This window comes from Polyergus mexicanus, unplaced genomic scaffold, assembly GCF_030449975.1.
Source record: "Polyergus mexicanus isolate NDT 795.1 unplaced genomic scaffold, iyPolMexi1.0 SCAF_7, whole genome shotgun sequence".
Classification (NCBI taxonomy): Eukaryota; Metazoa; Arthropoda; class Insecta; order Hymenoptera; family Formicidae; genus Polyergus; species Polyergus mexicanus.
Window position 1 is genome coordinate 6,578,765 of NW_027223327.1, and position 14,590 is coordinate 6,593,354.

The window sequence follows — 14,590 nt, forward strand, 5'->3', positions numbered from 1 at the left end:
CCCGAGGAGCGGTGACAGGAGTCGGCGAAACCCGACAGGGCTAAGAGAAACCTTAGCCCGAGGAGGTAGTAGGCACTGGTCAGGTCGGTGTCGGGAGCTGGATGTCGGGATAGGATCTGGTCCCAATGCCTCGGCCGGCCGGGCTTATATACCCGGCCGGGGCCTCCCACTATACCGGCGGCCGGGAGTGGGGTTGATTCCGCGTGGGGAAACGCGAGCAAGATACGGCGTGTCGAGAGCGAGAGCGCATGCCCGGCGAGATAGCGCGCCTAGTGTGAGCGGGATGGTGCGTGTGGCATGCGTGCAAGCGAGAGAGCGTGCGCGGTGGTTGCGCGAGCGGGATAGTTAGAGTAGGGTAGAGTAAGCGAGGCAGACATGTTATTGTATGTACATATATATTTTTCGCCGTAGTAACGGCCCTGCCGTTACAAAAATAAAAGTTATTAGTAAAAGTAAAACGGGATTTCCGTTTCCGGTGGGTGAGAAAGAGTATTGTAGAAAGTGTGCAGTGAGAAAGGTGGAGAAAGTGAGGAGATAGGGAAGTGAGTGAGAGAGTGAGAGGTGTGCAAGTGAGGAGTGAGGTGAGGGGAAAGTGGAGAAGTAAGGGTGGAGGTACGGGAGAAGGTGATAGAAGCAAGGAGGCGGAAAAGATAGAGCAGAGCAGAGTAAGGTTAGGAAGAGAGAAAGAGGGTCCCGTGGTAGAGAAGTGAAGAACCGGGAGCGTGAGATAGGTAGAGCGGCGACATACAGTGGGGCAGAGAGAAAGGAATATAGAAGTTAGGTAGAGAGGCGAGCACAGGGATAGAGACAAAGGCAGAAGAGGAGGGGGAATAAGCACTGACAATAGAGGAGGTAGAGAGGCGACAGAAATAGAGGATTAGATCAGAAAAAATAGCAAGGAAGAAGAGATGGAGGACAAGACAAAAAGGGAATTATTGAAGACGGGGGAGGTGAGAAGGGGGAGCACGGGGAGTTTAGATGAGATGTGGAAAAGAAAAAGGGAAGTGATAGAGAGAGAGGCAGGGGAAAAAGGGGGTGAAGATGTAGGGGAGGGTAGGAAAGGGAAAAGGGTTCAAAGGTCACCGGTGAGGGGTTTGGAGGGAGGGAGTGGGAGAGATGGAATGGTGGAGGGAAATGGAAGAGGAATGGAAAAAGGAGTTAAAGGAATGGTTAAAGGGGGTGAAGGAGGAAATGAGGTAGGAAATGCAGAAAGATAGGGAGATGATAGGGGAGATGTTAAGGGGGTACATGAAAGACATAAGAGAGGAAATAGATGGGATAGTGAGGAGACAGATGGAGGAAATGGATAAGAGAGGGAGGGTGGAGAGAGAAGAGATGAAGGGAAGAGTGGAGGCGCTAGAGAATGAATGGCGAGAGATGAAACGTAGAGAAAGGGGGGGAGGAAAAAAGGGGGAGGGAAGAGGAGGAGAATTAGAGGGGAAAATTAAAGAAATTGAAATAAGGATGGAGATGAAGGAAAGAGAGGAGAGAAGGAGGAATATTGTAGTAAGAGGAGTGAAGGGAGGGGAAAGAGAGGTGAGGGCGAGGGTAAAGGATGTATTAAAAGAGATAAAAATAGAGGCTAGGGTAGAGGGGGTGAGATGCTTAGGAAGTAAGGAGGGGGGAAAAGGGACGGCGATAGTGAAAATAGACGAAGTAGAGAAGAAGAAAGAGATAATGAGAAGGAGAGGAGAAATAAAGGGCAGAGATATAAGGTTGGATGATGACTTAACATGGAAGGAAAGAAGGATGAGATGGTTAATAGAGAGTGTGGCAAGGAGAGAGAGAGAAAAAGGTAAGAGAGTGTGGGTAGGATATGGAAAAGTGCAAATAAATGGTATTTGGTGGAAATGGAATGAAGGAAAGGAAGAGTTAAGGGATGAGGGGGGGAGGGAAGAGAGTGGAAAGATCAGGGGGAAGAATAAGAGTAGGAGAGGACAGGGAGGGAGGAGAGATGGTGGGAGAGGAAGAGGAAGGTGAGAGGGGAAAGAGGAGCATGGGTAGAGGAGAGGAGAGGATTGGGGAGGAAAAGAGAGGGGGAAGGGAAGGTATAGGGTGGGTTTTTGGAATGTAGCGGGGCTGAAGAATAAGAATAGAGATTTTTGGGAGGGTCTGAAAGGGTGGGATATTATGATATTGTGCGAAACGTGGATGGATAGTAAAAGCTGGGAGAGGGTAAGGGGTAAGATGCCGAAGGGATATGTATGGGAAATGCAGTGAGCCGGAAGAAAGAATAAGAAAGGAAGGGCGATGGGTGGAATGATTTTGGGAGTAAGGGTGGGATTAAAGGTGGAGAAGGAAAGGGAGAGGAGAAATAAGGAAGGGTTAATGACATGTAAGGTATGGTTAGGGGAATGGTGGAGGATAGTGGGGGTATATGTGAATAGAGATATAGAGAGGAAATTAGAGGAGTTAAAAGAGTGAATGGAAGAAAGAGAGGAAGGAGTGCGAGTGTTGATAGGAGGAGACTTTAATGCAAGAACGGGGGAGGAAGGGGGAGGAGTGGAAGAGGGGGGTGAGGAAGAGGGGGAAGGAAGATGCAGGAACTCGAAAGACAAAAAAGTAAATGGAGAAAGGAAGAGATTGTGTAGGTTCCTGGAAGATCAAGGGTGGTCAATTTTGAATGGGAATGTAAAGGGGGATGTAAAAGGGGAATGGACGTATACAGGGGGAAGGGGGGAATCGGTAATCGACTATGTGGTAGGGGATGAGAGAACGAGGGAAGGAGTAGAGAAAATGATGGTGGAAGCGAGAGTGGACTCGGATCATCATCCGCTCACAGTATGGATAAGGAGGGAGGGGATAATAGTGCCGATACTGAAAAAAGGAGAGGGGGATAGGGTAGAGGAATATAAAGGGGTAACGTTAACCCAGACGGGGTATAAGGTGTATGTAGCGATATTGGCGGAAAGGTTGAGGAATGAGGTGGAACGGAAGCGGTTGATACCGGCAAGTCAGACGGGGCTCAGAAAGGGAGTAGGGACGATAGACAACATATATGTGCTTAATTATTTAATTAATAGGCAGGTGGGAGAGAAAGGAGGTAGAATGATAGCTATGTTTTTGGATTTAAAGGCGGCTTTTGATTCCGTGGATAGAAGGGTGTTAATAGAGGCGATGAGGGCAAGAGGAGTAAGGGAGGGTCTAGTTTCGAGGTGTGGGGAGGTTTTGAGGGAGACGGTAAGTAGGGTGAGGGTGGGGGAAAGGGAGGGGGAGAGGTTCTGGACAGTGAGGGGGGTGAGACAGGGTTGCCCGTTGAGTCCATGTTTGTTTACGTTGTTGTTGGCGGACGTGGATGATGAACTGAAGAGGGGAGGGTGGGGTGGGGTCAGGATGGGGGGAGGGAAGGTGTATACTTTGGCGTATGCGGATGACATAGTGTTGTTGGCGGAGGATGAAGGAGGAATGAAGGGGATGATAGAAAAGTTGGAGAGTTATATGGACTGGAAGGGTTTGGAGGTGAATGTGGCGAAGACTAAAGTAATGAGATGTAGGAAAGGAGGAGGGAGATGGAAGAAAGTAAAATGGTTTTGGAAGGGAAAATTGTTGGAGGAGGTGAGGGAGTTTAAGTATTTGGGGTACACGGTGAGGTCGGATGGAAAACAGGATGCGCATATGAGGGAAAGGGTTAGGAAGGGAGCAGCATTATTAGGTCAGGTGTGGGGGATAGGAAAAAGGAGGTTTGGGGGGGATTGGGGAAAAAGGATTTGGTTGTTTGATAAGCTAGTATGGTCGGTGGTTAGTTATGGGGTGGAGGTGTGGGGTTAGAAGGAAAGGGAGAGGGTGGAAAAATTGCAGGACAGGTATTTGAAGTGGGTGTTAGGAGTGGAAAGGTATACGCCGGGATATATGGTAAGGGAGGAATTGCAGAGGGATTTGTTGAGGGGGAGGGCGGGTATGAGAGCTTGGAATTTTGAAAAGAAATTGGAGGAGGGTAAGGGGGGAGAGCTGGCTAGGAAGTGTTGGGAGGAGATGAAGGGAAGGATTAGGAGGGGAAAGGAAGGGATAGGATGGGAGGAGGAGATTTATAGAGGAAAGGGGGTGAAAAATGGAGGAGATGGTGAAATTAAGGGGGGAGGAGATGATTGAGAGAGAAAGAAAGTTGCAGAAAGAAGAAAGATGGAAGAGGATATGGGGGTCGGAATATAATAGGTGGTATAAATGGGTGAAAGGGGAAGGAGTGCCGGGGTATTTAAAAAAAGGATGGGGGGAAAGTAGATGGCAAAGGGTAGCAAGATTTAGATTAGGGAATGGGATGAGGGCAGGGAGATACTGGGAAGGGGAGGAGGGAAGGAAATGCAGGGAGTGTGAGAGGGTTTTGGAGTCATGGGAGCACGTTTGGGAGGAATGCACGGATTGGGGGAAGGAGGGTGGGTGGCAGGAAAATGTAGGGATGGTATTAGGGGAGGAGGGGGAGAGGGAGAGATGGATGAGAGAATTGGAAGAAAGAAGGGGGGAAAGGGTGAATGAGTGGAAGAGTAGGGGAGTGGATGAGGGAGAATGTGAATAAACGGACACGGAGATCCATAGGCTAAGTTAGTGTTTAAGACAGCGTAGATGCGTAGTGTGTGTGTGTATTAGGTAGGGTAAGGAGTTAAAGGAGGAGTATAGGTTAAGGTTGCGAGATAGATTAAGAGTTTAGTTTTAAGAAAAAGATGTATAGCGTTGTTTTTTTTATTTGTAGGCTGGTATGATGGTTGTTTTGTAACCCCAAGGGGATCAATAAAGAATTATTATTAGTAAAAGTAAAACGTTATTAAAACATTATAATTTATTATAATTTATTATAATTTATTATAATTTCAATTGGATACTTACATTAAACGTGCGATATCTACATCTTCGTTCAACTGAAAAGCGAGTCTAAACGAATCCGGACTATTTTCAATAACACCTTGCGCCTCCGCACGCAAATCTGTGGCGAGGTCTCCCAGAACGTAGGACTTTATCGCGATTAAATCTCCGTTTACATTAATATAATCGGCCGCGTTAATTACCTGTTCGATTCGTTCCATATCGAAAAGTTCGCGACCGATTTTAACTCTCGCCACTTCGCGTTCCACCGTTTCGCGCTTCGTTATCTCGCGAGCGAGAATACTTTGACGCTTCTCGAAACGATCTCGCGTTTTATAAAAATCGACGCGCGGATGTCGCGGTACGATTTATCGATCGCGCCGCATCTTCCTTCCGCGACCGCTCCGTCGCCGGAAGGGGGGTATCTCTACTCGCTCATCGAGTGTCCTTTTTAGAGGACAAATGAATAATAAAAATAGAAATAACAAAAAACATCCGTTAGATAACGCGCATTCCGAATACTCGGCGAACAATGAGATCATCATCGCCGGAAAGAAGTATCTAGGGAGCATCTAAGGGATATCTCTAATTTATCGTTGCCGGAAGGAGGTATCTCTAATCGCTCATCGAGTGTCCTTCTTAGGGGACAAACGAATAATAAAATAGAAATAACAGAAAACATCCGTTAGATAACGCGCATCGTTGGAAGGGATATCTTTAATTGCTCATCGAATGTCCTTCTTAGAGGACAAACGAATAATAAAATAGAAATAACAGAAAACATCCGTTAGATAACGCGCATCGTTGGAAGGGATATCTTTAATCGCTCATCGAGTGTCCTTCTTAGAGGACAAACGAATAATAAAATAGAAAAAACAAAAGAGGAACTCGAGCGCGTCCGCTAGATAACGCGCATTCCGAACGCTCGACGTCGAAAGAGACGCGTTTCCCTCTCCCTCCCCCCCCACCCACCCACATTATTCGTCGACGATAAAAATATGCGTCTCGCGGAACGCGCGAATCAATCGCGCCCGGCGTCTCTCGATAGTTTACCGCGTGTTCCCCGCTTCGCGCGATGACTAACACGAGGACGGCTCTTCTCGCTCTAGCTACGATGCTCGTCGCCGCGACGGTCGCCGCGCCCTTCGACTCGGAAAGAATCGAGGCGCTCCGTTTTCTGCGGGTGTACGGTTTTCTAAAGGACGATGGAGAATCACTGTCGTCCGATAACACGACATCTCTGCGTCGCGCGCTATCGCTGTTTCAAGAATATTATCAATTATCGGGAAACGGCGCGTTAAACGCCGTTACGCTTCACCTTATGCGTAAACCGCGATGCGGTCTCGCGGATATTCCCGATCGCGCGTATAGCCCGATCGCGCGAAAATGGCCGAAGACGCGTCTCGCGTGGAATTTTCAGGTGGCTAGCGGAAATCTCGCGAACGGCCGAAACGGCAGTAGTGTATCTAGGCCGGTTCTAAGCCATGGTCCTCTGAGGGGGGGGGGACCGGCGCGGGGGGTATGACGTCACGGGGGAGGGGGGTGACGTCACGGGGTGGGGATGACATCGGGGGGGGGGTATAACGTCACTGGGTGGGAATAACGTCGGGGGGGGGGGAATGAAGTCATGGGGTGAGTATGACGTCACGGGGGTATGACATCACGGGGTGAGAATGACGTCATGGGGAGGGAATGACGTCACGCGGGGGTGACCGCGGCGGAACGGTAGGCGCAGGGTCCGCGGAGAGGGGGAGGGGACCGCGGCGGAACGGTAGGCGCGGGGTCCGCGGAGAGGGGGAAGGGGGACCGCGGCGGAACGGTAGACGCGGAGGCCGCGGAGGGGAAGGGGGACCGCGGCGGAACGGTAGGTGCGGGGGCCGCGGGGAAGAGGGAACGCGAAGGTATATATTATAACGTTACACACTCCTCTCAATTATATATTGTAGTTTCATATCTTTTGTCTCCTTCTAACTGGAGTATCACGTCTCATCTACCTCATCATTTTTTCTACATCTTTAGCAGAGTGTGTCGAGAGAAAGATTTAAGTTTTGCAGACTGTGCATATCTATTACACAGTTTTATTCATACATAAAGGATGGGATAAATAATTAAATTTACAGATAATTAGTAAAATCACTTATTTATTACAAGCCTCGTGAAGAATATCATTTACAGCACATGTCAATAACTCGCAATCTATGAGCGATTCGCTGTTAAACATATCACTTTCATGTATAGTTTTTGTAGCGTCGCATACATTAGCGATATTATTCTGTTGTAAAACAGTTACAAATTGTTTGAATTTTTCATTTACAATATGCGTATTTTCGCATAACCAGTAATACATATGATCTATACATTTTTCAAAATCGAATAAATAGAATAGAGTTGGCAGCTTCATATATAAAGAATTATTTGATAATCCAATTTTTATAATATTCGAATCAGATATTTTAACCACTTCGAATGTCAAATCTCGAATCCGCAATGGGATTTCAGCCGATTGTAGAAGTCGTTCAATGTCCGCACGTTTCTGCATTAGCGATTTCCACGTTTCAAAGGGCAATATTATTTGATTGCCCCGATTATCGCCGAGAACCAATTCCACGCAAGATACAGCTCCAACGTTTATTCCAATGTCCAAATATTTGTACGACGTCGGAGTTAAGGCGTATCGTCTTCCGAGTATACGAACCGCGCGACGAGACTCGGATGAAATGCTAGGGAGTAAAAACAATATTATTTATATAAATATTTAAAAAGTATAAAAAATATTTAAAAAGTATAAAAAATATTCAAGTTAATTAAAACTTACTTGTTACATTTCTTCTTACACGGTGAAGTTTCATCAGCATCTTGAATCGGAACGTAATAATTCATGCGGCTTCCTTCAGTGGGATACATTTTTATATGAACCTTTCACACAAGTGGTTGATGCAATACTGAACGTATTGAACATATTTAAAATATGTATTAGCGTTTCAAAATTGCAATGTGGTGGGGGATTATTGATGACGCGATATTTTTTTCAATTTTTCCATTCAAGCGCCGATATACGGCTGCTTCGCGATGACATCATCACCAGGTGTGAGATTTAGCCGAATGCACAAAAATGCAACGTAATATAAAATTTGCAAGCGCCGATGTGCGGCTGCTTCGCGATGACATCGCCTATAGATATCAGATTTCAAACGCGCGTGTCAAAACATGACAAAATGCTATAATATAAGGATAATCCTCATGATTAAATTGCACTAACATTGGACAGCTGCATGTAATTTGAAACTTTTGCGATACATCTGGGATTTGACATCATCTCTAGACGACAAAATGCAATAATCGACATTAGCCAAAATGTACGTGACAAATCGCGAAATAAAGATTTAGATACACATGATGGAAAGAGACATCAAGATAGAATATAAAATCATGGTAAAGAGGCACACCCTGTCAGTATTTTCGCCAAGAGTTCCGAGACAAGAGCTGTTAATAAGCACATCTTGTTAGCAAAAATATTTTTTGTATAAATTTGAAAATATGGCGGAAAACAATGCTGAACGAAATCTACGCGAGCAATCTGCAAGGGTGAATTCGATAGAGGAGTACGTTGCGTGGGAGCAACGATGCGACGAATATATCGAATCATTAGAAGGGCAAAGTCGAATCAAACGTCCACGATTATCGATTGGGATTCAACAATCGCTGATTGCCCGAATTGCACGACTCGAGGGATTGAAGAACTCGTTACGCACACGTTTTGTACACGCGGGTGCAGGATGCAGCACGTGGCAACACGGATTGATTTGGCGAGAGATCGATACGGCGTTCGAGAGCCGCATATTGACTGGTGCGGTTATAAATCATAATCACATCGAGCCTCGTCAATTTTTCGAGGATGCTAAAGACATTGTGCTCGAACACGTGCAAACCATGCTGAAAAAACACTTTAATGTGAAAATTAATACAGTGTTCAATGGTGAATTTATGACGGGTGATAAACGCGCAAATAAAAGTATCAATACGAGAAACTATGAACTCTTTCACACATCCGATTTACGCGAATGGTACGAGCGGCGCGTTGTCGAGCCCACTCTAGCATCGCTCGAAGAATTTCAAGAACGCGATAGCGGGTGGGCATTATCGCGAATACTCGATTTAAATGTAAATATAAATAAATATAATCCATTGCGCGCGGGATGCCACATAAAATTACCGCGAGAAATAACGATGAAGAGAGCAGTAATCAACGTGCAATCTAATGACAATGCGTGTTTCGCGTGGTCTGTGGTCGCCGCTCTATACCCAGCTGAAGATCATGTTTATCGGGAATCTTCTTACCCGCATTACACGACAGTGCTGAATCTCCAGGACATTGAGTTTCCAGTGAATGTGAATCAAATTAAAAAATTCGAACATGCCAACAATATCTCAATCAATGTATATAGTATCGAAGAAAAGAACATTGTCCCGATACGTCTGAGTGAGCTGAAAAAAGACAAACACGTCAACCTGTTGTACGTGGAAGACAACAACGTTGGACATTTCGCGTGGATCAAGAATCTATCCCGCCTCGTGAGCTCGCAATTGAGCAAAAAAGAACACAAGAAATATATCTGCGATCGGTACGTATATATTTAATAAATTATATTACAGAAATCTTTGAACAAAAATTAAAAATTATTTCTTTTACAGATGTTTGCACTACTTTGGCTCGAACAACAAGTTACAATCACATACGGTGGACTGTCGCGAGATGAACGAGTGCGCTATCCGATTACCGAGCGATAAGGACAAGTGGCTCACGTTCAACAATTATAATCGGAAGGAGCGGCTTCCTTTCGTCGTGTACGCCGATCTGGAGTGTGTTTTAGAGAAGACGGAGGAAGAGAGAAACTACCAACATCACAAAGTATTTAGCTTAGCATATTATGTACATTGTTTGTACGATGATTCGTTATCCGCGTATCATTCTCGTCGCGATATCGATTGCATATCATGGTTCGTCAAAGAACTTAAAAATTTAGCACTGCGTGTAAAAAGTATTTTATCAGCTAATGTCCCCATGGTAAATTTAACATCTGATGAATGGGAAAATTTTCATAGCGCGACACAATGCCACATTTGCGAGAAACCATTTGTACAAGACGATACACGCGTACGCGATCATTGCCATCTGACCGGGCGATACAGAGGTCCCGCGCATTCAAATTGTAATCTAAATTATAAAGATTCTTTTTGCATTCCAATAGTTTTTCATAATTTATCCGGTTACGACGTGCACTTCATTATCAAGGAAATAGCTACAGCGTTCGAAGGGGGAATCGAGTTACTTCCAATAACAAAGGAAAAATATATATCATTTACGAAAAATGTTAATCTTACCGAAGAGAAATCAAAACATCATATTATATAAATTGCGTTTTATCGATTCGTATAAATTTCTCACAGCTAGTCTCGATAAATTGGCATCATTCTTGAATAAAGACAAACTCAAAATTTTAAAATCTGAATTTCAAAATTTATCGAATGACAATTTCAATTTATTAACACGGAAGGGCGTCTTTCCGTACGAATATATTGACTGCGTCGACAGATTGCAAGATACGTGTTTACCGCCGCGCGAATCATTTTACAGTTCCTTGACCGGTGACACGATATCCGAGAGCGATTACGCGCACGCCGAGAACGTGTGGGAGCGGTTCTCCATTCGAACGCTGGGCGAATATAGCGACTTGTATTTAAAAACGGATGTCTTGTTATTGGCCGACGTTTTTGAAAATTTTCGCGATGAATGTATCGAGAGTTATGGGCTCGACCCCGCGTATTACTATACCCTTCCCGGATATACGTGGGACGCCATGTTGAAGCATACAAATATTACATTCGAATTGCTTACGGATATCGATATGGTTTTATTTATCGAACGCGGAATACGCGGTGGTTTGAGTCAATGTTCCAACAGATACGCACATGCTAATAACAAGTATATGCAGTCGTACGATCCATCGAAACCTTCAACGTATCTCACTTTGATGTAAATAATTTGTACGGATGGGCAATGTGTCAACCCTTGCCCTATGCAGATTTTCGATGGGTCGACGACGTATCCGATTTTGATACATCATCGATCGCGCTCGATTCGCCTATAGGCTACATCCTTGAAGTCGATCTCGAGTATCCGCAACGTGTTCACGATGCGCACACTGACCTACCGTTTTGCCCGACACGCGACAAACCACCTGGTAAGCGGCAGGATAAGCTGCTCGCAACCTTATACGATAAGAAACGTTACGTAATACATTACCGCAATCTGCAGCAATGCACGCGACACGGACTTCGCGTTACAAAAATACATCGAATATTACAGTTTTCGCAATCTCCATGGCTTCGCAGTTATATCGAACTTAATACACAATTCCGAACACTCGCGAAAAATGATTTTGAAAAAAATTTATATAAATTAATGAATAATGCGGTATTTGGCAAAACGATGGAAAATGTGCGCAATCACGTTAATATTGAGCTCGTGACACATTGGGATGGAAGATATGGCGCAGAGGCAATGATCGCAAAACCAAATTTTCATAGTAGAAGCGTGTTTTCGGAGAATCTGATCGCCGTTGAATTGCGCAATCTCGAGGTGAAATTTAATAAACCAATCTACGTGGGTATGTGTATACTCGACATATCCAAGATATGTTTGTACGAGTTTCACCACGATTATATGATACCTATGTATCGAGAGAAATGTAAAGTCATGTACACCGACACCGACAGTCTCATATATCACATCGAGTGTGAAGATGTATATGAGAATATAAAGCGCAACGTCGACAGATTCGATACCAGCGATTATGCGGTGGACAATGTGTACGGTATACCGCTCGCGAATAAAAAGATACCGGGTTTAATGAAGGATGAAAATAATGGCACCATCATGACCGAATTCGTCGGGCTTAGGGCAAAAATGTACGCGTTGCGAGTAGATGGTAAAAAAGACACAAAAAAGGTAAAAGGTGTCAAGAATAACGTCGTCGCGAGAACGATAACGTTCAACGATTACACGCGGTGTTTGAACGAAGAGATTGAAATGACGCGTCAGCAGTCTTGTATAAGATCTAAATTACACGAAGTATACACTATTCGCGAGACAAAAATTGCTCTAAGTCCGTACGATGACAAGCGGTATATCGTACCCGAAACCACCGACACGCTACCGTGGGGACATTACAAAATACCGTTGTAAATAAAAATCATGTATATTTATTGTAAATAAAAATTGTATATTTATTGTAAATTAAAATTATATGTATATTTATTGTAAATTATATGTATATTTTATAAAGTGTACAATTTTGTTTATATATTTGGAAAATATCTTTAATATTATGTATTATTGTTAACGTATTTATAATATATTATTTGTATGTATCCAAGAATTGTGTGTTGCATCAAATCCCAGCCATTTCACATAAATCTCATCGCCCTTTTTGCGTATTACCTTTTCCACGAGATGTATGTCGGGATTGGCAACGCGTTGTAACTCATATTCGTAAAATCCGCCGGCGACGGCATTTCCGCGCGAATCTTTGAGTACATAGGTCACGGGATTAGTTTTCTGCACTTTAACGATCTTAAACACTTTGGTCGACCAATTTGGCGTATAACCTTTGTCAAAAATGGTCTTGAATTTACTCACGCGTACCGGATCGCTTACTTTGAATCTTGCCGGTGCCGCAATCTTTATGTTGTTGTATACCGTATTTAAAAGTTTATCGGCGATCGCGGGGGTAACATCGATAGGTCTCATGCCGATAGTGCGATGTTTTCACGCATTGTACTCTCTAACGAGCCGGGACAACGCGTCGATCCACTTGTAATTTCCATTAAACGTAAACATTTTCCACATATTGCTCTTTAACGTTCGGTTGAATCGTTCCACGACCGAGGCTTTCATGATAGAGTACGTTGAATAATGATTAATGCTGTGTTTCTTCACGAGTTTCTGTACATTTGCATTGTAAAATTCTTTTCCTCTGTCGGTTTGAAAATTTTTCGGACATCTTCCATCGTCTCGAATTATCTTTGCGATAGCATCAGCCGTCTCGTTTCCACTCTTACTCTTGAGCGGTACAGCCCACGCATACTTGCTCAACACATCGATAACTGTGAGTATATAGTTGTAGCCTTTGTTGGATCGTGCATATAGACGCATCTCGACCACGTCCGCCTGCCACAGATCGTCGTATCCGCGTACTATGACACGTCTACGTGGGAAATTTTTTCTCGCTGGAGCATGCAATTCTTCCACGAGCAGCTGTTTTTCAGAGGTCTTTTGCGACATATTTGATCGAGGCATAATTTGCAATAATGAGATAATTCCTCCACATATATTCTTTATATATCTTTCTTCTCCTGCGCTGAATTAGATGTAGTCTGCGTGTGAGTTGCATACCGAAGCATTTTCTTCATCTCATCCATCATTATTTGCAGCGTTTGCACATTCGTCTCGAGCGTGACTATTTTTTTCTCAAGTTCTTCCTGTCTGTCTTCCAAAAGCTTGACACGTATTTCCACGTACTGTTTGTTTGCTGCATCAGTATCATCTTCCGGTTGCGCTACGCGTCGTATCTTGCGCGACCTTGCGTCAAAGCCGGAGGCTATCTGGCACAGAGCGTTATCGCGCACGTAATTTCTTAGTAATCCATTCCATTGATAGTATGAGTTGCTGGGTGTTCCCAACGATAATCCAAATTTATTAATCGACATTTCGATACAAACAATAATGACAGACTGACTCGTTTCGCCGACGCATAGATTAATTTATAATAAGGCCAGCTTCGTAAAGTTCCTCAATAATTGATAATATTTCATTGTCGTGGGCATTGTTGCCGGCTTGACGCGAAGCTTCCAGCAATCGCAAGCGATCAACCAACTCGTTGGGATCATTCCAATGCACGTAATCGATCTTATTATCGTTTAATGTCATAGCGCGCGGTATGTTTATACCTCTTCCAGCTTTTTTAATAGAGATTAATGGTGCTATTATATTTTTATACTTGTATCCCTTGTTACTTAACACTGGATTACGCATATCATTGCCACGTCTATGCGCATTTGTTGCCAATAATATATTTTTGTATTTAATTTTATCATCATCATTGTATACGTCACCGTCGGGTATTCTCTTGAAAATCAACTCATAGAGACCTGGTGTTCCCACATATCTTATTCCACCGATAATTATATTGTCATCTTTATCCACATCAAAAATTTGATCACTAATCATCATTCCTTCGTTGCAAAATTTAACACCGTAAACATAATCCATACTGTTATTTTTATCTTGACTCAAAATAGCTCCAACATATTTTTGCCCTAGTGGACCCAGATGTGTGCGCAATGTATTTTGACCCTCGGACGTTTGTAGCAGATGTTGAACCGATGTCACAAGCGTTTCAGGCATGGTTTCGAAAACTTCTTCCACATACGGAGACGATCTTTCGTGCAATATTTGACTCGATTGTACATCTTTTATCGGAGTAGAAGTAATCACATTCGATAATTGTTTCATTCGCTTACGTTTCGATTGATTTGGAGTAGAAGTTATTAGCGAACCGTTCAATGATATATTTGACCTTGTTCGCTTTGTTCCAGATTCTTTTTTCAGATGCTTGTCTTCGAGCATACTCGATGGTTCGATTTTCGCTTCATTAGATTCCACATTGATTGTATTTTCGACAAGTTGTTTTAGAGGTTCGATAATTGGTTTAAATTGCCTCTCCAATGCGACGTT